The 25945-nt window shown below is 43.6% G+C and overlaps 1 long non-coding RNA gene across 1 annotated transcript; it reads right to left on the reverse strand.

The window, feature by feature from the left end:
• Positions 1–311: 311 nt before the first annotated feature.
• On the reverse strand, positions 312–2283 carry LOC149523324 (uncharacterized). Its single transcript, XR_016347152.1, has 3 exons — positions 2093–2283; positions 651–788; positions 312–442 (listed from the first exon to the last, which is right to left on the reverse strand). It is a non-coding gene; the product is annotated as an uncharacterized LOC149523324 (long non-coding RNA).
• Positions 2284–25945: the final 23662 nt, after the last annotated feature.

Below are 25945 nucleotides of genomic sequence, written 5' to 3' on the forward strand. Positions count from 1 at the left end.
TAACTAATTTGAATTAAGTTAATTCGAATTAGTGCTGTAGTGTAGACATACCCTATTTGCGCAAAATCTTGCCAATGTAGACGTAGCCTATCTATATCTTGCTCACTCTCTCTTAACCAGCAACTAGAATAGGCAGCTAGGCTAGGCTAGTATAGGCCCCCAAAATAACAAAGAGAAAATGATTAAGAAAGGTGTAATGAAGTTCCTTATGAGATTTCCTTATAAAGGACACATTCTACTATCTAAAATGAATTCCTATGAACTGAACTGTACAATTCCTCAGAGAAAGGTAAACAACAGATAACAGCCTAATGGTGGAACTGCTCATACCTGAGCAAAGAAAGCTGTGCTGGTGACTCGCTGCTTTTCTGATGGGGAATTTACCCAGGGAAGGAGGCTCTGTATGATCTCCACTGTTATTAGTCCAGATCTTTGCAGAACCCTGGAAGACAAAAGGAACCACTTATGGGGCAGACTGTGCACTTCAAAAGCTTAGCTGCTATGACCATACAACTCTAAAACCTACGCATGGAAGCTCTGTGTTTCTCACCCAGGGCACCCCGCACAAAGCTATACCTGAAAGTTCCCTGTCAGTCACTCTATTTGTTGCCGATCCCTGAGGATGAAGTGCTGTCTCCTAGATCTCTTACCTCACCAGCAAACACACCCCCTCGTGGTGAGTCTGCGGATTTTCAAGAAGCATCCAAGTTTTCTGCTTCCAGAGAGTTCGTATCAGCTTCTCATTCATAGCCTTGAGAAGCACAGCCTCTAATGCTTCAATAGAAAGCCTGGGGGAAAAGAGGCACAGAACTGTAGTAACCAATAGAAAGGCACAGCCTAAGCAGTCAGGAAACCCCAGTTACTTGTCAGGTCTGTTGTTCATTGACAGTTCATCCATTGACAGTATCCTGGGGACCACTGTTTTTGGAAGGACTTAATTCCCAGGAGGTATTTCAGTCTCATACATCTCATATTACTAGTGTTGCTATGGACAACATTTTGCAGTCACTTTCTCCTATCTGCAAGGTGTATGGGCACTAGCACAGTACAGTAATATGGAAAAAATTCACAATCAGACCCCAAAAGCTGGGACACAGAGAGATTAGTGATCACTAATGGATATTTTGGGGCCCTATGTCCAGCGAGATGTGACAGGGTGCTGAGAGCTTGTACTTGGGGTCAGCACTCTGGTAACTACTAGTACTAATTAGCTTCCCCAGAGAAAGCCTAATTGGATAGAAATGTACCTGATTGCCTGGCTAGAGTGGGGCTATAGAATCAACAAACCTATTCTCCCATGAATAAGGAATCTGCCTAAAGGGACATCCACAGGAGTGTTTGAGGGAAACAGAGAGCAAAAGAGACAAAATGCTAGAGGCATCTAGATAGACTTATGTGTAGTGCTGGGGAGGAGCCGGTGGTCGTGGTACAAGTAGGTCTCAATGACATAGGGAAGGGTAGGAGAGATGTCCTGGAGGCCAAATTTAGGTTGCTAGGAAAGAGACTGAAATCCAGGACCTCTATGGTGGCATTCTTGGAAATGCTTCCAGTTCCATGCGCAGGACCAGGTAGGCAGGCAAAGCTTCAGAGTCTCAATGCGTGGATGAGACGATGGTGTAGGGAAGAGGGGTTTGGATTTATCAAGAACTGGGGACACTTTTGGGAGAGGGGGAGCCTATACAGGAAGGATGGGCTCCACCTAAACCAGGGTGGAACCAGACTACTGGCACTAAACATTTAAAAGGCTGTAGAGCAGTTTTTAAACTAAGAGATGGGGGAAAGCCGATTGGTGGGGAGATGCACGTAAATCGCAGGGAGACTTCTCTTAGAGGAGAATCTGTTGATAGAGATTCTCTAAGCTGTAGTCAGAAAGAGAGGACAAAGAGACTGAGGCCTGAGGAGGCCTAGATAGTAGTGTTTGTGTTGCCAGAGCTTGGTGGTTTCAGGGAACTGACCTATAGCAAGCACAAACAAGACTTTCTCATATTAAAAGCAGGTGATGGTAAGGTGCCTCATAACCCTGAGAACTCCTGGGGAGTGTCACACAAATGGACTGGGATTCTCTTTGTTTTGCTCCCTTTCTTCTAATTACCTGCAAGGGTTGCCCTCACATAGTTGTTGTCCTTTTCTAAATAACCTCCTTCGGCGTCTCATCCTGGGCAAAGGCATCTTTTGTCCTAGGGTTTGGCTGATCTGCTGCAGAAGAACAGTGAACAACTCCGGGAACAGCTCCTGCACAGTTTTGCTCAACTGCAATGCTGACACCACTTCAAAGATGGCACATGTTGCCTGAAAGGAGAGCATGGTAAAAGAAGAGGTCTCTTCCTAACACTATCACACGCTCTCCCCTTCTGATACCTGCTGGACTAAATTCTCACTCCTGTCACTAACTTGATGAATGACCGAGAGCAATTCACTCCATGTGTGCCTTAGCGTCCCATAGCTGTAAAAATGTGTAGGACCTATCAAGGCATGTTATGAGTTGCACAAAACATTTGCAAAGCACTGTAAGAAATCTGATTCAAAGACTTTCTAATTGCCAGATATTATTAAGTGAATCAGCCACATACTCTAAATCTGCCACAGAAAGCACAGCTGGAATCCAGGAAACAGTACTTCAGAAAAGAAGTGCCCAGATGACAATATTATACCACTCATCTAGCTTTCCATCAGCATGTTTGTCACAAAGCAGAGAAATACATGTCTGTCGTCTAACTTACTGTGAGAGGTGCAGCAGCTGCTAAATGCAGGTCAGTTTCTGTCTCTGAGGTCATGCTTCCTTCTTGGCTTGTTGGAGTCTTTATTCTTTCGATTAGGACCTTCAGGACTTGAGGGGCGAGCAAGGGATCTGTCCCCAGAGATCTCCACAGCTCAGTGGTGTTACTGCAATTTAACATAGGTTATATGTGACCCCTGGAGACTTTTGTGGCTCTGACTATATGCATCATATTCAAGTAAAGAACACATTTTCTCCTTGACTATGATCAGGGCTCACCAGCCGCGCTGTCCGGCGATCTGCGCATGCACAGATCGCCCGAACCCGGCTCTTCCAGGTTACAATCTACACGCCATGGATGCGTAGATTGTATTATTTGTCAAGCCCTGCCTATGATGAGCAAGTTCAGAGTGCTGTCCTCCTTATATGGTCCTCATGTTTTACATATTGAGTTTCTAGTTACAGAACTAAGTTAAGTTACATTTCAGGTTACATTTCTACAGTGCATGACTATTTTGGGATCCTGGAGGTATCCCGAAATACCTACCCCACATTTACAGAAGCAGCCCGTTATTTTGAAATATTTTTCAAAATAATGGGCACACTATTTTGCCATCCCAATAAACTTTGTTGCATGAGGGATAAGGGATGGCTTGAAATAGCACATTATTTCGACATTTGGTGCTGTGTAGAAGCGCCACATTTCAAAATAGGCTATGCAAAATATGATACGCAATTTGCGGAGTGCAAATTGTGCATCTTATTTCAAGTTTAGGGTGCTGTATAGACACAACCCTAGCCTTACTGCACCATAACCATTAATGCTAGACTTCAGAAGGAAAGGACACAGAGCTCTAATCACAGTTCCTGTTTTCCTACTTCTCAGTAGATATGGAATCATGAGCATATGATGCCCAAAGATCTAGGGCCTGGGAGACAAGTTGAAGAAAGAAAAATGATCTTCCTACTAACTGGATGTACAACTATGAGAACAAATATTTGTGGCTAGCCCATGACCTCTTCACAAATGGCATTCCCTGGCCTCTATTTGCCAGAATGGGCATGTTCTGTTCACTCCCTATGGGGCACCTGGCATTGGCCACTGTCTGAAGACAGGATCCTGGGCTAGATGGACATTTGGTCTGACCCACTACAGCCGTTCTTATGTTCTTAGATTCCAGCACAGATGACTGATAATTCAGCTAGGGATGTTGGAATGAAATGATAGATATGCTTACCGCCCTGTCTTTAAGTACCAAGAATGACAACTCCATTCCAGCAGCCATACCCTTCCTGATACCAAAAGCCTGGTGCCCTATCCTTGCTAATCAGCCAGGAATTTGGATTTGAAGCTTTCATGCTACCAGAAAACGAACAGTCACTGGCAATTTCCAGGGTGATGTTAGTTCAGGGGTCTGGAGAGGCAAAAGTCCACTCCAGTGATGCCAGTAAAGGGAAGTCTTTAGGATGCCAAAGCAACTATTAATTAATGGAAACAGAATGAAACTTAATTTCTCCCTGCACCCACCTTGACATGGTCTTGGACCTTTCTGCAGAAAGACCCAAGCTATTAACCTTTAGGAATTATCTCAACCTGTCTGTGGCTTAAATGAAGCCTTACATCTTCCAGTGAAGCTGTGGGATCCATGGTTACCAAAATGAACACTGTAAGGAGCAGTATATACCTGTCCATCGGCAGACGTTTGGTGAGGAGGCTGAAGATCACTGCCTCTAGGTGATGGTGGGCTAGAATGGACACTGCCTCCACCAGGAACTGCCTCAAGCTACCCTGCTTGATGGTAGGCATATGAATGTATATTCTCCTCAGGATAGCTGGCACCTGGACAGAATAAAACCAGAAAAAATGTCCCTTTTCCATTCTCTGCATTCATTCTGCAGAGCCAAAACCTTTATTTAGTCGTTTAGCAATTTGCTGTTCTTGTAGAAATTCCTCCCTTCAAAAAACAAGTATTTAGACATGGCTGCATAGATTTAATCCACAAAAATTATGCATATCTCTGCCCATACCTGGCTGCAACACTGGGTTAAGACATGCTGAGGCCCTAAGCTATGTCAAGTTAAAGAGGCCTCATTGCATTTCCAAAAAAACATGTATTATTCTAACAGAAAGGACAATGAAAAGAGAAATAATAAAGTTATCTATCTATCTATCTATCTATCTATCTATCTATCTATCTATCTATCTATACATAGGCAAAGAGGCAAGTAAAAACTAGTAATTTGGGGGTATTTTTAGAGACCCCTCATTATCTGAGGCCCGAAGATGTAGTTCACTTAGCTTGTCTCTTGGGGCCGGATATTCTCTTTTTGCATTTTACTCGGAGTCTAATTTTTCCAAGCCTTTCATGGCTGGAAACTGTGACAACAAGATAGACAACTAATCAAGCATCTTCCTTTTCCCTTGGGGTACGGCTACACTAGCTCGTTAGTTCGAGCTAGGTAGGGTAATGAGGGCAAGCAGAGTTGCAAATGAAGCCCAGGATTTAAATATCCCAGGCTTCATTTGCATGTTCCCGGGTGCTGCCATTTTAAAATCCTCCTTAATCTGAACTCCGTGCCCGCGGCTACACGCGGCACCGAGTAGGTAGTTCTAATTAAAGATCCTAATTCCATGAGGAGTAACGGTAGTTCGAATTAGGATCTTTAATTTGAACTACCTAGTCCATGCCGCATGTAGCCGCGGGCACGGGGTTTGGAGTAAGGGGGATTTAAAAATGGTGGCGCCAGGGAACATGCAAATGAAGCCCGGGATATTTAAATCTCGGGCTTCATTTGCAACTCCGCTTGCCCTCATTACCCTACCGAGCTCGAACTAACGAGCTAGTGCAGATGTACCGTTAGATTATCTCTGTCTTCTGCTGTTGATTCCCCCATTGCCTGACTCAGGATAGGAACACAGATGGAATTAACTTCCAATCCCAGGGGGAGAAACAGCAAGACTTGTGTTCACTGCAAATGATGGCAAAGACCTGAAAGCCTGCAGGTTAGCCAGAAAAACCTCTCCAGCTTCTATTTTACCTCATCCAGCATGGCACCTCCACACTCCTTCAGGATGATCTTCATCCACAGACCGGCTGCTGTGGCACAGGAGGGGCTAGCAGACCGCATACCATCCAGTATGGCCTCAATAAAATCTGTGGCTTGTTCAGAGGGAAAGTACTTACTAACCACCTGTGGACAGATCAAAAACAGGAAAGATTGCAATGATAGTCGGCTCCAGTACTTTTAAGAAAGGAGGCCTAAGAGCTGTATTGGAAAATAATGTATTCATCAGCAAATTGCTAATTGGGCTCCTATCTGGCAAGGCAGTTGCAATTAAAATTTTCTCTGTAATCTTTCTAGCTACCACATCTCTATTCTACACTAATAATATCAGGTTAGATCTTAGGTTGTACAGTTAGCACAACATTGTATGGGACAAACAGGATGTAAATTTCCAGTTTATATTCTATTATGTACATGACATCTTTTCACAAAATATAAAAATATGCAAAGAGATGCATGCACACAAATATAGGTTCAGGTAAACACACAAGGTGCCAAGACTGGTTTCTCAGCTTGATGTCCCGCTCACATATTTTCCCCCTGGATGGATGGATGGATGGATGGATGGATGGATGGATGGATGTGCGCGCGCACATGCATGGGCATGTTCATGCAACTGTCTGGAATCTGTTTGTTTTTTACATGGCATTCATAGCATATACCTATGAAAAGCATGTTACTGATTACCCATGAATGCCTCACTCCCATAGCTCGCTCCAAGTGTGGAAAGACATCACAAAAGCATAAAACAATCATAGAATCATAGAATACTAGGACTGGAAGGGACCTTGAGAGTTCATCGAGTCCAATCCCCTGCCCTCATGGCAGGATCAAATACTGTCTAGACCATCCCTGATAGACATTTATCTAACCTACTCTTAAATATCTCCAGAAATGGAGATTCCACAACCTCCCTGGGCAATTTATTCCAGTGTTTGACTACCCTGACAATTAGGAACTTTTTCCTAATGTCCAACCTAAATCTCCCTTGCTGCAGTTTAAGCCCATTGCTTCTTGTTCTATCCCCATAGGCCAAGATGAACAAGTTTTCTCCCTCCTCCTTATGGCACCCTTTTAGATATCTGAAAACTGCTATCATGTTCCCCCTCGATCTTCTCTTTTCTAAACTAAACAAACCTAATTCCTTCAGCCTTCTCTCATAGGTCATGTTCTCTAGACCTTTCATCATTCTCGTTGCTCTTCTCTGGACCCTCTCCAATTTCTCCACATCTTTCTTGAAATGCGGTGCTCAGAACTGAACACAATACTCCAATTGAGGCCTAACCAGCGCAGAGTAGAGCGGAAGAATGACTTCTCGTGTCTTGCTCACAACACCCGTTAATGCATCTCAGAATTATGTTTGCTTTCTTTGCAACGGCATCACACTGCTGACTCATATTCAACTTGTGGTCCACTATAACCCCTAAATCCCTTTCTGCCGTACTCCTTCCCAGACAGTCGCTTCCCATTCTGTATGTATGAAACTGATTGTTCCTTCCTAAGTGGAGAACTTGGCATTTGTCTTAAACTTCATCCTATTTACCTCAGACCATTTCTCCAATTTGTCCAAGTCATTTTGAATTAGTGACCCTATCCTGCAGATTAGTCGCAACCCCTCCCAGCTTGGTATCATCTGCAAACTTAATAAGCGTACTTTCTATATCAATATCTAAATCGTTGATGAAGATATTGAACAAAGCCGGTTCCAAAACAGACCCCTGTGGAACCCCACTTGTTATGCCTTTCCAGCAGGATTGTGAACCATTAATAACTACTCTCTGAGTATGGTTATCCAGCCAGTTATGCACCCACCTTATAGTAGCCCCATCTAAGTTGTATTTACCTGGTTTATTGATAAGAATATCATGCGAGACTGTATCAAATGCCTTACTAAAGTCTAGGTATACCACATCCACCCCTTCTCCCTTATCCACAAGACTCGTTAGCCTATCAAAGAAAACTATCAGATTGGTTTGACATGATTTGTTCTTTACAAATCCAGGCTGGCTGTTCCCTATCACCTTGCCACTTTCCAAGTGTTTACAGACGATTTCCTTAATTACTTGCTCCATTATCTTCCCAGGCACAGAAGTTAAACTAACTGGTCTGTAGTTTCCTGGGTTGTTCTTATTTCCCTTTTTATAGATGGGCACTAGATTTGCCCTTTTCCAGTCCTCTGGACAAGGGAAAATGAATGGTGCACAGCCACTAGGACAGTCACCTAGTGTTTGTTACCTTAGCCATTTTGGAAGATGCTTGAAACAGAGCCTCAGGGTCTGGAGTTGTTAGTGCCTCACGGAGACAACTCAGCTCCTCCTCTGCTGACCCCAGGTTAGTGCACTGACCTAGGATAGAGAAAAGGAGAAAAAGTATGGCAACATTTAATAAAACTGAACCTCTGATCCATAGATAATCATACAGGAGGATCTATGGGGTATGTTATTACCAGCTGTGTGTGAAATTTTGGCCCCACTAAAGCCAATGACGAAATTCTTCTTGACTTTAACGGAGTCAGAATTTTACCGTCAGGCTATGTCTAGACTACATCCCTTTTTCGGAAAAGGGATGTAAATTAGACGTATCGCAATTGCTAATGAAGCGGGGATTTAAATCTCCCCTGCTTCATTAGCATAAAAATGGCTGCAGCTTTTTTCGGCACGGAGCTTTGCCGGAGAAAAGCGCCAGTCTAGATGCTGATCTTGCAGAAAATTAAGCCTTTTCCGAAAGATCCCTTATCCCTCCGAAAAAGGGATGTAGTCTAGACGTAGCCCCTATGTCTGAAAGTTAACGGTAATGGCATGTGATTCATTGTGATTCATACAGGATTAAACAGGCACTGTATTCTGTGTGGAGCATCTTTCTCTGTATATCTGGTTTCAGTAGCCACTCTGCTCTCAGTATTTAAATCTAATCTCATAGTCAAGCACAACTCATGTAGATTGATCTGAGGTTCTGATTTGGAGGAGAATCCCTCCACTGAACTCTCATTGTAAAAGAGATGGGGCTGACCAAAAGCTTAGGTAGGAAACCCAGGCTCTTCGCTCACTTCTAAATCATGAACTGTCTCTTTAAGGGAAAGCTGTCCTGCTCTGTCATCTCCCTCTCCCCACCCCACTCTGCAGAGCGGGGGCATATGGGCATATGGCGGGGGAGAGAGTGTGTGTGAGACAATGTGTGTGTGTGTGTGTGTGTGAGAGAGAGAGAGAGAGAGAGAGAGAGAGAGAGAGAGAGAGAGAGAGGGACATGCTGGCTGCCAGAGAAATCTTAGAAACAGTGCCTCTTTAGATAGGCACTCCGTTACTCACCATACTTCAGACTGGAGCAGCACTATTGTATGTGTCCCTCTCCCCAAACTCTGCTCTGCAGAGATGATGACAGGGGCAAAAGGGTCACCCTGATTTCTGCATGTCTCCCTGCTCACCTCCCCTCCACACACCACTAGCAGCAGATAGGATGGAGCAAGGTCGGAGAGGGGCAGCTGAACACATGCTGCTGGCATGCTTGCTAATCAGCTGAGCGCTCCAGACAGAAATTCTGGGGAGAAGGGCAGATCTGGCCTGTGTGCTATATTTTGTCCACCCTCTAATATTTGCAGATTATTTATTATTTGTGCAGTTCTCTTCCAGCAATGTACTTACAAGGCCCCAATCGTTCTGTTATATAAGTGTCGCTAACAAGACAGAAAGAATTACAGATGGAAAAAATGGTCATTACAACAATGAAAGAAAGTGAAGAGTTACTTACACCTGCTCATGGTCTCCTCACCTTGTATATTGAGAAGACAGTTGATACAGTCAACCACCCACTGACGCGATGTCGTAAGTGAAGCACAGGTATATGGTGCTAACAGCCCAATCAGCGATCCAAACTGATCAAAAGTTTCCTGAGGCTAATTTTAAAAGAATGAAGAATGAAAGTTCTCCGGCTATACTGGACATTATTTGCCTTCCTTATTGTGAACTCCATTACTGTACCTGGGTACGGCACATTGGAAAACATAATCCTTGTTGTACATGCAAATTGATGGGGTCTAAATTAGCTGTAGCACTCAAGAAAAATCTCAGAGTCATTGTGGATAGTCCTCTAAAAACATCTGTTCAACATGCAGCTGCAGTTAAAAATGCTAATGGTATGTTAGGAACCACTAGGAAAAGGGATGAATAATAATATGATAAATATCATCATGCCACTGTTTCAAATCCATGGTACACCCACACCTTGAATATTGCAAGCAATTGTAGTCCTCCAACTTAAATAAAGTTAGGTTATAATTGGAAAAAGTTCAGAGAAAAGCAACAAAAATGATATGGGATATGGGACAAGTCATACAAGGAGAAGTTAAAAGGACTGGGACCATTCATCTTAGAAAAGAGATGCTTACAGGGGGGTTTGATAGAGCCATATAAGATGATCAGAGATGCATGATATGGGTGTCCCTATATCTCTGACTGCCTGGGGCTGGGACTGGACAACAGGGGAGAGATCACTCAACAATTGCCTTGTTCTGTTTGTTCCCTCTGATGCATATAACACCCACCACTGTCAGAAGACAGGCTACATGAACCATTTGTCTGGGGGATCCAGAATGGCCATTCATGTTTTATGTTCTTATCCGATTAAATAGAAATAGAAATTCAACTTTAACAGCGATAGAAATGTAGCTGTGTTAGTCTGGAGTAGCTGAAGCAAATGCAGGACAATGTAGCACTTTAAAGACTAACAAGATTTATTTATTTATTGATTTATTTTTTAAGATGGTTTAGTAGATGATGAGCTTTCGTGGGCCAGACCCACGTCCTCAGATCAGGAAGTGGGTCTGGCCCACGAAAGCTCATCATCTAATAAACCATCTTGTTAGTCTTTAAAGTGCTACATTGTCCTGCATTTTGCTTCAACTTTAACAGCCTGAGAGTATAGGAATGCATCTATGACACTGACACAGCCAAACTATGTGTGACCACAATAACTTAACAAGCGGCACTGCAATTGTATCAAGACAAGTCACTTCTATGTTATTTCAAAGGGTGTGTCTAGACTACTGAGTTTTGTCGACAAAAGTGGACTTTTGTCAACAAAACTATACCTGCGTCTACACTACCGCTGAGTTCTGTCAACATAACGTCGACAGAACTCAGCAGTTTTGTCGATGCTGGTAAACCTCATTTTACGAGGCATAACACCTTCTGTCGACAGAGTTCTGTCGACAGAAGGTGTTATTGCATGTAGGGTTGTGTCTAGACTACAGGGTTTTGTCGACAAAGCAGCTTGTTTAGTCGACAGAACTGAATGTGTCTAGACGCTCTTTGTCGACAGAAGTTTTGTCGACAGATACTGTCGACAAAACTTCTGTCGACAAAACCCTGTAGTCTAGACGTACCCAAAGAAAAGTCCTAGACTAGCGATCACCAACATTATGCATTTTGGTAATAGATATGAAAGGTAGATGTTATGTATTATTGTCTGTATTTATATCTTGCTAGAAGTTTAACATAACCAAATTAGCTTGTAGATTCCAATTCCTTTTCATGTCTTAATTGCCTTAATTATATGCAACTGTCTTCAGTTAACCTTAAGATCAAAGATAGAAGATAGTACAAGAAAATAGTTTGTACATTGCCTTCAGCTTAACTATCTGTGTTGTAATGGAAGACTACGATCGGCTAATTACTTTATGTGAATGACTATCACCCATTTACCAGTGTATGCGTAGGAAATAGAAAATTAACTTCAAAACAAAGTACGACAGGAGATCTGCATGACCTATTCTTTCTCAGGGAGAGATCCTGCTTCGACAATTTCTGTGAGGAGGCTTGCCAACCGGCTAGAATAGCTATAAAAGACAAGTTATGGGACTGATCTTCTCTCTCCAGTCTGCTTAAACTTTGAACAGGGGACGTGTAAGCCATAGGACATAGATCTTCCAAATAATTATTTGGAATAGTCTGGGAAATGCATGGAAAAACGAACAGCCTTTGCATCTAAACTGGCTTTGGATGTTGACCGGTTAGCATGATTCCAGAGAGACTTTTACAAGCCAGCCGTTTATTCCACCATGGTTGTGATCCTGAACTATGAAAAGTGAAAGTCATTTGAACAACTATCTATCACTTAACCATTTGTAACTCTCTTCTTTTTCCTTTTAACAACAAATCTGATATTCCGTTATTAAGGATTGGCTGATATTTAGGGAAGACCTGTGATTCATATTAACCTAAGGATAAGTGTCTAGTCCTTTGTGATTGGTGATTATATTAGACTTAGTTGTCTAGATGGGAACCAAGGTCTGGAATGCCTAAAGGGTACTATTGTTTGGTATTTTGTTAACCAGAGTAGAAGCTCTTTTCTTACTGGTTTGGTGAATCTAATTATAAAATCACTAGTCTGGGGAACTGCCTGCCCTGTTTCTTACAGTCTGGCCTGAGTGCTGTCACAGCACTATTATGGAAACCTTTCTCTTATGGAAGCAGAGGGATCTTACTCACTTTGAGGCCCCAGCTGCAGGCCTAGTAGAATTTCTCATGCATTCACGTTGAATGTCAGATTTGATAGAAGTTGGGAAGTCAGCTCAAGGAAGAGTAGAACTATACTCACTGTGCTATTAACTATCTCCTGATAGGCAGTTAGCAGCCAGACACTGGCCTGCAAGGCCCTTTCTCTCTCCCACTCCTGCCCTGAACTGAGCCAGGTCTCTAGTAGCTGTTGGCAAAGCAGGAGAATGGACAAAGTTAGTACCAGAAAATCCCTCCCAAACGTTTCTTTTAAATAGGTTTGATTGTCACTAAAATCCCTCTCCAAAGCATTTAACTTCCATATAGCAAAAGATTTATATGTCTCCAAAAAGAGACCCTTGTCTATACAAGTCCCAGGGACCAGATTCACCTCTGGTGTACGTAACTCCATCAAAGCCAAAGGAGTTACATGAGAGATGAGTCTGGCTCTGTGTATGTGAGGGCTTCTGTAGACTGTCTGATGGCAGCTGTCTAGCACATTGCATGCAGTTTGGGGTCCGGTGCTGTGTTCTCTTTCCTGGACAGCTTCTCCCATGCTGAGTGGCAAATGACAGAGAGGAGCATTTCTTTTTATTTAGAGCAGAGAAGTCTCCCCAGCCCAGCTCCTTTTATAACTTTATTTTCATACCAACGTTGCACCTAACTCCCCTCCCCTCAGCTCTTCAAACTATTCTGTTTATGTCTGAAGAGCAGGAAGTCTTTGGTGAATGAGTTTCCATACACAGAGCTTAACTCAATACTAATTCATTCCTTTTACGAGAGGTGATCAGTTCTCACTGGTCCTCTTGAATTTGGTTACTGCGCTGATGATTTTCTTTCCTGTCCATGTAGTGTTAACTATACTGGAAAAACTAGATCTCAGTCCACCACTGGCATAAAATGTCCCCTGCTATGAGATAGATACATAGCATTTACTAGCTAGTGGGAAAACACTGGCTGTAGAATCGGTGTCTATTTCTTACAAAGCCTTTCTGAATATTGACCTAGGAGAGCTTTTCCATTGCATTAGGAGTGCACAAATCATAAAATCATGGATTAAGGATGGAAGGGACCTCAGGAGGTCATATAGTCCAACCCCCTGCTCAAAGCAGGGCCAGCCCCAACTAAATTATTCCAGCCATGGCTTTGCCAAGCCTGGCATTAAAAACCTCGAATGATGGAGATTCTTAAGGGAAGAGAATAACAGAAACACCTAACTGGTGGGTCAGAACCCAGGCTTAGGAAAACCCCAGCACAAGGGGACACAAAGAAGATGGAGAGAGGCTGTTCTCAGTAGTGACAGATGACAGAACAAGAAGCAGTGGTCTCAAGTTGTGTGTGGGGGGGGGTGGATCTTAGGAAAAACGATTTCACGAGGAGGGTGGTGAAGCACTGGAATGGGTTACTGAGGGAGGTGGTGAGATCTCCATCCCTAGAGGTTTTTCAGTCCCAGCTTGACAAAGCCCTGGCTGAGATGATTTAGTTGGAATTGGTTCTGCTTTTAGCAGGGGGTTGGACTCGATGACTTCCTGAATTCTCTTCAAGCCCTATCGTTCTATGATTCTATAAAAGAGTTCCCTGAACTCTTTTCAAAAAATTTTTCAAAAAAGAACATTTCTTCTTTTTATCTCTGAGGAGAGCCACTCAGACTCTGCCCAGTGGAAATAAATATGCAGAACCTAGAGGGAGCCATTCTGTTTGTTCTGATGCCCCAAGCAGCTTGATCATTCTGTGCATAGTGAATGTGAGTCTATCTATAGGCTAAATTCTGTTCTTCCTTACACCAAACTAAATATTGATCAGCTCTACTGATTTCAGTTTAAATAAGAGCAAATGTGGCCTGATGAGAAAGAGTTGCCTCCTACTTTCTTTGAGATGGGTAGGATGAAAAAGAGGCAGTTGGTGAGTACTGCCATAAGCTCCCACTTGGTAGCTAAAGGGCCAGGCAGAGCTAAGATCCTCAACAACTTACTGTAAAGTTAATGTATATCATGGATCCCATCATGGAACTCTGTGTCTGGAGTCCATGACTCTGCCCATAGCTGGAAATACCCATTGAAAAGATTTTGAACTAGTACACATAGAACAGAGAATGACGTGTGCAGCAAACTTTTCCAGGTTCTAGACATCTTGATGTAGGCTGCATAACTTCAGTGTTTTGCTAATAGTTTATGTATGCTTCAGCAGCCACAGGATTGGGCACCATTGTGTTCTTTGGAGAGTCTATTTATAAAAAAGATGTGCTTCCTTATACAAGAGCATTTCACTGAAAGATTGTGTTGTCAGAATTTTCACTGACTTGCCCGAGGTCTAAGTAATGTAGGTCGCACTGTCAGATATAAATATCCAGAATCAGATTCTGGTCTCTGTTACACTTGTGTAAATCCAAAATAATGCCACTGAAGTCAGGGGCATTACCCTGGTTTTACACGAATATCACTGATCAGATTCTAGCTCTAATCCTTCAGTCCAGCTGCATCCTTGAGCATCCAAAGCTCCCACTGAAGTCAAGGGGAACAATCAGCATGCCAGAATGGCAGAACTGAGTCCTAAGTGTTAAGAACTCTCCTTACCAGATTTCTGGTGGACACATCGAACTCTCCGAATACATAGGCGACCATATCCCCTGCTGCACAATTCTCCACACTTCCTGAACTGAGCAGCTTCAGGACAAAATGGAGAGCTGCCATCCTCACCTGCAAGGGTAGAGATTATGCACGAGTTATTATTATCTCTTCTGCATGCAATATGAGACAGGATATGAGAGTCCTTTTGCTTTTTCTTTTATCTCTTTGGAATAGTGGCTGAAGTACAAATGATTAACACATCTGTTATGTAAATTCCTTGCAACACTGGCTACAGAAGTACCATGCAAATGCCAGTTTTCACTTTCAGGTGACACTGTAATTAGGAAAAAGGCAGCATTTTCTCCTATAAATGGAAACAAACTTGTTTGTCTTAGTGTCTGGCTGAACAAGAAGTAGGTCTGAATGGACTTGTAGACTCTAAAGTTTTACATTCTTTCATTACAGTTAACAAAAAATATCTACATTTGTAAGTTGCATTTTCACGCTAAAGAGATTGCTCTACATCACTTCTATGAGATGAATTGAAAAATATTATTTCTTTTGTCATTTTTACAATGCAAATGTTTGTTATAAAAATAATATAAAGTGCATAGTACACACTTGTCATTGTGTTGTAATTGAAATCAATATATTTGAAAATGTAAAAAACCACAAAAATATTTAATAAATTTCAATTTTTAATCGCATTAATTGTTAGTTAACTGTGATTAATTGAAACCCTATTAATAATCTCAGCCTAAAAATGTGTCTCGTTGCCAGACTCTCCACTGAGTGAAATACTTCCCAGATATTAACAGCAATACCACTATTCCACACACAATCTTACCTTAGCACTCTGATCACTGAGAGCAGATTTCACTGCCTTCACAATCAGAAACTTTCTAACTCTTGTCTCAGGCACTGAAAGATAAGGAGAAGTGTGCAATATAGTATATCTTTGTTCCAAACACTCATGCTCCACATTAGAATGTGTCCTGTGCCCTATTTAAGAGTACTACCAAGCTTCAATCATATACAGAGAATCAGCGGGGAAAATATAGGACCAGACTCTGATCTCAGTTACACCAGTCTAAGTCTGAAGTATTTCCACTTCTGTAAATAGCACCATCATACTATCCTGATGGAAATATTGTAAGAGAGTTAGACAAATGGAGGTCAGTGAAGTTAGTCTGTGTTTACCACCAGTATAGCAGAATTCGGGATCTATTCTAGAGTGTCTAATACTTATTCAGTCAGGAGTACTATTTTGTTTTTATCTCATTATTATTAACATGCATCCGCCACAAGATTACATTTGTATTTGTACCTTGAAAATATTTTAGGCTACATTCAGCACTTAATTAACCCTGTTGATTTCTGTGTGACCACATGGGAGTAACTTAGAGCAGCACTGGGTCCCTTTAGTGAATTTCCAACCCTCTGGTGAGCATGCATCTAAAAGGGTGTCGCAAGGAGAAGGGAGAAAAATTGTTCTCTTTGGCCTCTGATGATAGGACAAGAAACAATGGGCTTAAATTGCAGCAAGGGAGGTTTAGGTTGGACATTAGGAAAAACGTCCCAACTGTTAGGTTGGTTAAACACTGTGAAAAATTGCCCAGGGAAGTTGTGGAATCTCCACCACTGGAGATATTTAAGAGCAGATTGGATAGACACCTATCAGGGATGATCTAGACAGTGCTTGGTCCTGCCATGAGGGCAGGGGACTGGACTTGATGACCTCTCAAGGTCCCTTCCAGTTCTAATAATCTATGACTATATGACTCTATGTGTTGCAGCAGGGGCAGATGACCGTTTTGCGGGGCCCCGGGCAGCATATTTCCGCGGGGCCCCCCTTTGCCACGGCGCATGCACAGTGACGCCATGCTCCTGCGCGGTGGCACCACGGCGCGTGCGCGGGGCTTTTTGAAGCGCGGGACCCGGGGCGGCCACCCCGCTCGCCCTGCCCTATATCCGCCCCTGTGTTACAGATCCTCTGTGCCCCATTTGCAGAGATGATGAGTATGTTATAGCCCTACCATGCCTGCAAAGCCTTGGTTCTTTAGATCAACCTATAGCAGCTCATGCTTTTAGCTCTGGATGTCCCCAACTCAACCCCCAGCACGATGGCGATGATCGCAGCAGTCACAGTTACTCCTGTGTTACTTACAGTCAGCACCAATAATAGCTGTGAGCAGATTCAGGGTTGCCACACGAACAGTCTCATTCTCAATCTTCAGCTGCGAGTGCAGAAATGCTATGAGGTCATCAGGAGAAGAACGGGCTGCAAAGGAAGAAATCACATCCTCACTAACAACTGAAAGCTCATTCTTACCACACCTACAAAAGAAGGAAGTTACAAGGAAACTACTGTGTAATTTGGAGTCTCTTCCCCTACCTAGCAGTAGGATACAATAGCACAGCTCCATTTGATTTTCCATGATGAGCTGCTGAGTTGGAGAACAGATCTGTGGGAAGAAGAGAAGTGATCAAAGGAAAACTAATCAGAACAAGCAACTGAAAAGAAGAGGCTCAATTAATTTCTAAGCACTCACTTCCTACCTTTCCAAATAGAGCTCTGAAGCCAAAAGAAATGGTACTGACTGCACAACAAGAATCAGAAACAATGACCGAGACACTGGATAACAGAAGTTCATGCTTTCAAAGTGTTTTTAGCAGCAGAGCTAATTGAATCAAGACTTGACCCTTGGTAACTGGTTCAAATGGTTAATTATTCCACCATAAAAATGTAGGCCTTATTTGCAGTCTGAATTTGTCCAGCTTCATTTTCTAGTTATTGGCTCACGTTATGCCTTTCTCTGCTAGATTATTACATATGTTTCCCCACATAGATATTATAGACTGCAATTAAGTCACCCTGTCACAGGATAGGTCCTCCCCATTTGGATGGGATCATTTTTTACTATCTAACTCTAACTCCCTCTAATAACTGGCTTATGCTAAAATTGCTTTACAAACTGAGCTGGATTTTAGCTAATAAAATGAGACCACTATCTGCTTATTCTTAAGCCAGCAGAAACCAATAAGGCATGAGAAGGTCTCCGGGCTCTTCACTAGCATTCAAAAGATGTTTATTCTTAATATGCTTCAGATCTGCTGTGCTTAAGCTCAAGTGATACAAGAACAAGTTCCCCTCACCCGGTCGTGCAGAGCACTGCAGATGGCTTGAAATTTCCCTTCAGGTAGAAGGATCTTATATTCACCAGAGACTTCCAAGAGCTGCCTCAGACTCTACAACAGAGGGTGAAAGTTAGAAGGTGGGCATACAAAGGAGCAATATGCAATGACTGAAGCAGGTTCATGGAATTCATAGATTCCAAGGCCAAAAGGGATGATTGTCATCAACTAGTCAGGCCTTCTGTATGACACAGGCCTTAGAAATTGCCAAAATAATTCCTAAAGCAGAACTTTCAGAAAAAAATCCAATCTTGATTTTAAAATGATCCCCTTGACTCTTGGTAAATGGTTTGAATGGCTAATATCCCACCACTGAAAAGGTAGACCTTATTTCCCATCTGAATGTCTCCTGTTTCAGTTTGTAGCCACTGGATCATGTCATGCCTTTCTCTGCTAGGTCATTACCTATATTTCCCCATGCAGATATTATAGACTGTAAGTAAGTCACCTGTCACAGGGTAGGTCCACCCTGTTTGGATGGTATCAGGTTGTGGAGGAGTTAAAGAACTAAGGCAGCCCAAGTGACCTAGTCTCCCCAACCACCATAGCAGGCCTGGTTCTTAGAGCAGCATTGCCTAATAGTCAGGGTCAGTGCAGCAGCCCTTTAATGAGGCTCTTCAGCTCAATGACCCAAGCCCTTCTAGGTACGACCGTGCAACCTAGTGCTCAACCACCCTTTGGGGCAAACCAGTGTTGCCTAGTGGCCAGCCCTTCTCCACCAGGCTCTACCTACTCCACAGGGTCCCAGCCCAGGGCCTTGTCTTGCAGCTCAATGGGGTTTCTTCCAAAACATGCAGAGTCAAAGACTAATACCTCAACTCAATAATGCTTAGTTCACATAGATTACTTCCCACCATTCTTCTGCAGCAGGTCATCTCAGTAACTCCGTGGTCTCTCCTCCATCTGTGGCATTGGATGGTTGTGGGGGTGGGGGGGGTCAACTGGAACCACAGGCTGGCTGGTTTCTGCATCCTAGGGCACTGGCAGTCCCTCCACAAAAGCCTGCAAAGCACCTCTGCTCCCTTCAGCTGTCAGCCTAGACAGAACTGAGCTGCTCCCTTTTATATCCTGGTTCCAGTTGGAGCATTCCCAGCAAGTATGAAGGGGCATAGCCCACAGATCATGATTAGCCCCCGCTGAACCATGCATGGGGGGTATCCTCTGTCACAAACACTCCCCCTTAAGAGGGTGTCCATTGGTGGACCTTCCTCTTCATCGTCTCCTTCCACTTGGGAGAAGTCTGTGTTTGCATGAGCCTTCCCTGGCCCAGCGTAACATACAGAAGTCATAGGGTTGGAGCGGGAAGTACTACCTCATGATTCAGGCACTGGTGTCCTTCATGTTATTAATCCATCTGAGGGGTGCATGGTTGGTGACCAGTTGAAAGGGCTTCCCCAGTACAGAATATCCCAGGGTATGTCTACACTACAGCGCTAATTCGAACTAACTTAGTTCGAATTAGTTAATTCGAACTAAGCTAATTCGAACTAATGCATCCAGACTAAAAAAACTAGTTCGAATTAGCGTTTTGCTAATTCGAACTAGCATGTCCACATTAAGTGGACCCTGAACCGGGCTTAAGGATAGCCGGAAGCAGTGCCGGCAGGGCATCAGATGAGGACTTAGAGCGTGGAGCTGCTGCCTCAGGCTAGCCGAGGGCTGTGCTTAAAGGGACCCGACCCCCACCCCGGACAGACAGTTCTCAGGGGTGCCCCTCTTGCAAAGCAGTCCTGGCTTGGAGTGCTCTGAGTGCCCACACTGGGCACATCACAGCACTCGGCCATCAGCCTGGCTGTACTTGCCGCAGGCTGCCATCTGGGGAGAAGGAGCAATTGGGGGGCTGCAGGAGAGCTTCCACCCCCAGAAGCACGCAGAGCCAGCCCAGTCCTCCCCATCGGGGGCTCGTACCCCATTCCTCCGTCACCTCCTTCCACTTACCCTTCCCTAGCCCCCTTCCTGATGTACAAAATAAAGAAAACGTGTGGTCAAAAATAGAATCTCTCTTTATTGAACAAAACTCGGGGAGACTGGGAAAAGGAGGTGGGAGAGGGGAAGAGAGAGGGTGGGAGAGGGAAGGGCAACTACAATGATCAGAGGTTTGGAACAGGTCCCATATAAAGAGAGGCTAAAGAGACTGGGACTTCTCAGCTTAGAAAAGAGGAGACTGAGGGGGGATAGGATAGAAGTCCATAAAAGCATGAGTGGGATGGAGAGGGTGCATTAAGAAAAGTTCTCCATTAGTCCCCATAATAGAAGGACTAGAGGACACCAAAGGAAAAGGATGGGTAGCAGGCTTCAAACTACTAACAGAAAGGTGCTCTTCACAAAGCAAAGATTCAACCTGTGGAACTCCTTGCTGCAGGAGGTTGTGACGGCTAGAACTAGAACAGAGTTTAAAGAGAAGTGAGATAAAGTGATGGAAGTTGGGTCCATGGAGTGGTATTAGCCAGGGGGTAGGAGTGGTGTCCTTGCCCAAAGTTTGTGGAAGACTGGAGAGGGATGGCACGAGACAAATGGCTTGATCACTGTCTTCGGTCCACCCCCTCCAGGGTCCCTAGGGTTGGCCACTGTCGGCAGACAGGCTACTGGGCTAGATGGACCTTTGGTATGACCCAATACGCCCATTGTAAGCTCAGGGCTCAGGGTTGGGGGTCTCAGTGGACCACCTTCATTTTCATGCACACCTGCTCCTAGGTGGCCAGGCTGGCAGCTCTCCTGCCCTAGACGGCCACTTTCCTGTGCCTAGTGCGGAGGTCGTGGACGAGGTCCATGATGTCCGCACTAAACCAGGCGGGTGCGGTCCTGGGCAGGCTCCCGAGAGCCGCCAGCCTGGTCCCGGGAAGAGGGGGATGGCTGGGTGGCAGCGGGTGGCTGGCTCGAGCCGTGCCAGGTGCAGGGTCTGTTAGCTGGGTGCTGGCCAGCCTGTGCCCCTTTAAGAGGTCCGGGGCCGGAAGGGGGGCAGACGAGTTTCCCTGGTGTTGGCCAGAGTGGCCACCAGGGAAAGCTGGGGAGGGCTAGCCTCCCACTAGTTTGAATTAAGGGGCTACACACCCCTTAATTCGAACTAGTAAGTTCGAACTAGGCTTAGTCCTCGTTCAATGAGGTTTACCTAGTTCGAACTAAGCACACCACTAGTTCGAATTAAGTTCGAACTAGCGGAGCGCTAGTGTAGCACCGATCAAAGTTAATTCGAACTAACATCCGTTAGTTCGAATTAACTTTGTAGTGTAGACATACCCCCAGGGTGTAGATCACCCACTTGATGGCCAGGGCCTCCCTTGCTATAGTAGGGCGGCAGGTCTCTCAGGAGAACAGCTTGCAGCTGAGATAAAGGATCTGGTGCTCCTTCCCACCTATTTCTTGAGATAGTACCACTCCTGGTCCTACCTCCGAGACCTCCATTTGAAGGATAGAAGGCTTTGTGAAGTTGGATGGGATAGGACCAGCTCTTGGTTCAGCTGTTTTCACAGGGCCTGGAAGGCTTCCTCACAGTCTTCTGATTACTGGACTTTCTGTGATTGGGTGTTCTTCATCAGGTCCAATAATAGGGTGCCCAGTGTGATGAAGTTGAGTACTAAGCAGCCACTGTGTCTGAAGTATTGTGGCACCTGTTTCTTTGTCAGGGAGGTGGGGCAGTCACACAAGCCTTAGACCTTATTTATCAAGGAGCTATAGTTTTCCCCTTCCTACTGTGTTCACTAAGATGGCACTTGGCTGGATTCACAGTGAGTCCTGCATCTATTGGGGCTTACAATACCTTGCTAAGATGTCAGAGGTGTTTCCCCCAGCTGGTGCTGTGGATGACAATATTCTTAATGCACACGGCTGTATATTGCATATATGTTTGCAATATTTGGTTCATGAGCTGCTGAAAAGTGGCTGAGGCTCTGTGCAGCCCAAATGGCATCCTGCTGAATTGCTATAAGCCAAGCAGGGTGTGAAAGGCACTCTTCTCACAGGAAGCCGGTATCAGGGGTATCTACCAATATCTGTTGGTCAGTTCTAGTGTGGAAATGAACTTTGCATTTCCCACTGTATTCCTCCTTGAGATTTCCCCATGTATGCATCCCAGTATCACTTCAGCTTTTTTGGCCACAGCATCGCATTTGTAGGTCATGTTCAGCTGAGTATTCACCAAGTTTCCCAAAATATTTTTCAGAGTTACTGTTTCTCAGGAAGCATCCCTCAACATGTATGTATCACCTACATTGTTTTGTTCCTAGATGCATCTATTTACATTCAGCCATATTTAAATGCACATTTATTGTTAGCACCCAGTTTACCAAATGATCTATATCACTCTGAATCAGTGAGTTGTCCTTTCCATTATTTACCACTCCCCAATGTTTATTTCATCTGCCAATTTTATCAATGATGATTTTATGTTCTCTTCCAGGCTATTGATAATGAGATGACAGTCTAACTCCTTCCTGTACCTACACACTTTTCTTCTTTGCTGCTTGAAGCTTCCAGGATATCTCTGATGAAATCTACATATTTTACTACATTTAGGCTCTTGTGTAGTCCTCTGATACTTTTAGTCAAGTCCATGAGACATTGATTCCCTCAAAGTCACGGGCATTCCAATCCCCAAAGCAACCACATATTCTGGACCAGAAAGCCAACATAGATTGGGAGTAAACCATGGAGGAAGTGGGGAGGGGGGAAGGGCAGCAGGGTTGTGGCCCTGGATTTGCTGCTTGGCTTGTACTGAGCCAGCTCACATAGACTGAGCATGCTCAATCATACTACTGAAGCCAACTGCCCTCACTCCATCCTCTCACTATCAGCAGACAAGAGTTACCTTGGTCATGTGATACTGAGGGTAGATGAAATAAGAGAGACAAGGTGGGTGAAATAATATCTTTAATTATATTATCTCACCCACCTTGTCTCTCTAATGTCCTTGAACCAACACAGCTACAACAGCCCTGTACACAACGGTAGATGAAATAGACAGTGATTTTATATCTATCTAGTTATAGAATCTAAAGCAATGCAATTCAGGCCTTCTTAGTATTAATTTTCAGCTACTGGCAGTTTACTTAATACTGCCCAGAGACAACACACAGCAGCCCCTGCTCTGAGGAGTTTATTTATAATCTAAAAGAGAGACACAGAGTTGATAGGATGTACCAGTAAATCACAAGGAGGGAGTATCTTATGGGGCGGGGGGGGAGGGGGGGGGGAGGGAAAAGGTGTTTTGTTTCTTACCTCCTTATCATCTCCAGAAACAGAAGATACTTTTCATGAGAGGCTTTTACCTACAAAACTTGTCACCTGGGTCACCATGTCTATAAAATCAAGACTTGTGTGTTTATCTATTATCTAACAAGTCACTATGTAGACCAGGAAACGCCACTGGTAGCAGCTAGTACAGTTCACCTATGCGCACACATTGATAGTTATTTTAATAAGTATCTCACCTTGGTGACATGAAAAACATTAACATCCTCTTTATATTGCTCAAGAAGCCATGGGATCTGTTCGAACACCTTATCTTGATGCTCTTCTTTATGCAGGAGGAGGCTCATCATAGTACCAAGGGCTTTGATAATGGCCTGCTTGAGCTACATAGAGACACAGAATTTATGTTCCTACAAATTCATTCAATATCATGCAATGGGCCCATCTTTTCTACTGCTGACGAGTGCAATTTCCCTTTTCCACTGTTGAAACAGCCCTATCTCAATATTTCCTGGTAAAGAGTTAAGACTCATGCATGGCTTCGTCTACACTGGCATGATTTTCCGAAAATGCTTTTAACGGAAAAGTTTTCCGTTAAAAGCATTTTCGGAAAAGCACGTCTAGATTGGCAGGATGCTTTTCCGCAAAAGCACTTTTTGCGGAAAAGCGTCCGTGGCCAATCTAGACACGCTTTTCCGCAAAAAAGCCCCAATTGCCATTTTCGCGATCGGGGCTTTTTTGCAGAAAACACTACTGTGCTGTCTACACTGGCCCTTTTGCGCAAAAGTCTTTCGGAAAAGGACTTTTGCCTGAACGGGATCAGCATAGTATTTCCGGAAAAGCAGTGACGATCTTACATGAGATCATCAGTGCTTTTCCGGAAATTCAAGCAGCCAGTGTAGACAGCTGGCAAGTTTTTCCAGTCTAGACACAGCTATGGTGTTGGTTTCAGAATTATATTCTACTGCACCTCACAACTTTCCCAAGTGGGATATTTCCCCAGATTAGTATGCACACTAAACCAACTCATTCCTGCTGTAACTCTACTGGAACTGAATAGACATCTGCCAGGAATGAATTTAGCCCATTCTCCTATATTCATCTGCATGTCAGGTGACAAAACTGGAATCTATGTACACTATGTACAGACAGAATTTCCATGAGATTGTGACATTATAATCTTTTTTAAATGTTTTACATCATACTCCGTTCTATCCCAAAGAACCTGCCATTGAACTCCATCATCACAAAGAGTGCCATACACAGAGAATTTAACAATACAATTTCACATAAAGGTTTAGAAAGCCTACAATTCTCACCTCCAAATCTTCACATGTGGTCCATTTGCTTGTCACATGACGATAGAGGGGAAGAATTTCATCACAGAACTGAGATTTACCCATTTTGGGAAATGGCCACTTTTCCCAGTTACTAAAATATACATTTACTGCCCTTGACCATTTTTCCAGAACTGCATGGAAGGAAAAAAGACAGGCAATATGAAAAGGATGCACTAGTAATAAGGATACGTTGTTTTATCAGTGGACACACCCAGGCTTGTAGTTTATTACACTTCCATGCCCAATTCAGGAACAGCTGATGAAATCCAATAACAGTTTTGAATGATTTCTCTTCCCTCCTTTCCGTTTCTTGTTTCTCAAAAGGCTTTCTTCTCTTTTGTCTCTCTCCATCTCTTTTTAATTCCCATCATTTGAAAACATATTTTTTTCTCCCTTGTTACCTCTTAATTAGAGCTGATTGTAAAGGTAGTTGAAATTAAATTAAAAGTGTTTACTCTTGTTTTTTTCAAAATTTCAAATTACAAAGATCATTCACATGTTTCAAAAATCAACAAATTTCAGCCACCTTTTTAGCTGCACAAAAACACCGAACACATCCTGATTAAAACTGTCATTGACATTTTTTCAGTTTAATATTCCATCAACTTGGAAAAAAATATGAAAAATGTAATACAAAACCAAAATATTTTGACCAGCTGTTTTCTGAATGATTCATGTCCTCTGCAGTTATTGCTTATTTAGCCCTAAAACTGTATGATTTCCTGTTGGGTTACAGTTTGTCTGAAAGATGTTCAGTGCCCCTAACTCCTATTAGCTATACTGAGATTTGACAGCATTTTGCCCTAAAATTAGATGCACCCGCTGCCCTTGAAAGGAAAATTAAGGCTCAATCCTATGTTCTATGAAGCTGATGGCAAAATTCCCATTGATCTCAAAGGTGCAGGATTAATCCCTTAGGCCTGATCTACACTAAAGGGGAAAGTTGACTTAAGGTACGCAACTCCAGCTATGTTAATTATGTAGCTGGAGTTGACGTATCTTAAATCGTGTTTTCAGACTGTCCACACAGTGGAAGGTTGACAGGAGTGTTATTCCTCATGAGAAGCAGGACTACCGGTGCCAACGGGAGCACCCACTCAGTTCGAATTAGTGGGTCTTCACTAGACGTGCTAATTTGGACCCTGGTGATCAACTGCAGCAGCATTGATCTTCTGCATAGTGTAGACGTGGCCTTACTTGAGCATCAACTAAAAAGCAAAGGAAGAGAGAAGTGGAGAAGACCAGAGGACAGAGAAAGAGGGTGAAAGGAGATGATAATTAAGCAACTAAAGAGGAGGAATGGGTGGAGGGGTGGAAAACGGGAAATTTTTAAATGTAATTCAGTCTGTTGCCTGCACATTCTCCCCCAGGAGTTTCCTGGCACAT

The sequence above is a fragment of the Pelodiscus sinensis genome, chromosome 18, assembly GCF_052426305.1.
Source record: "Pelodiscus sinensis isolate ZL-2025 chromosome 18, ASM5242630v1, whole genome shotgun sequence".
Lineage (NCBI taxonomy): Eukaryota > Metazoa > Chordata > Testudines > Trionychidae > Pelodiscus > Pelodiscus sinensis.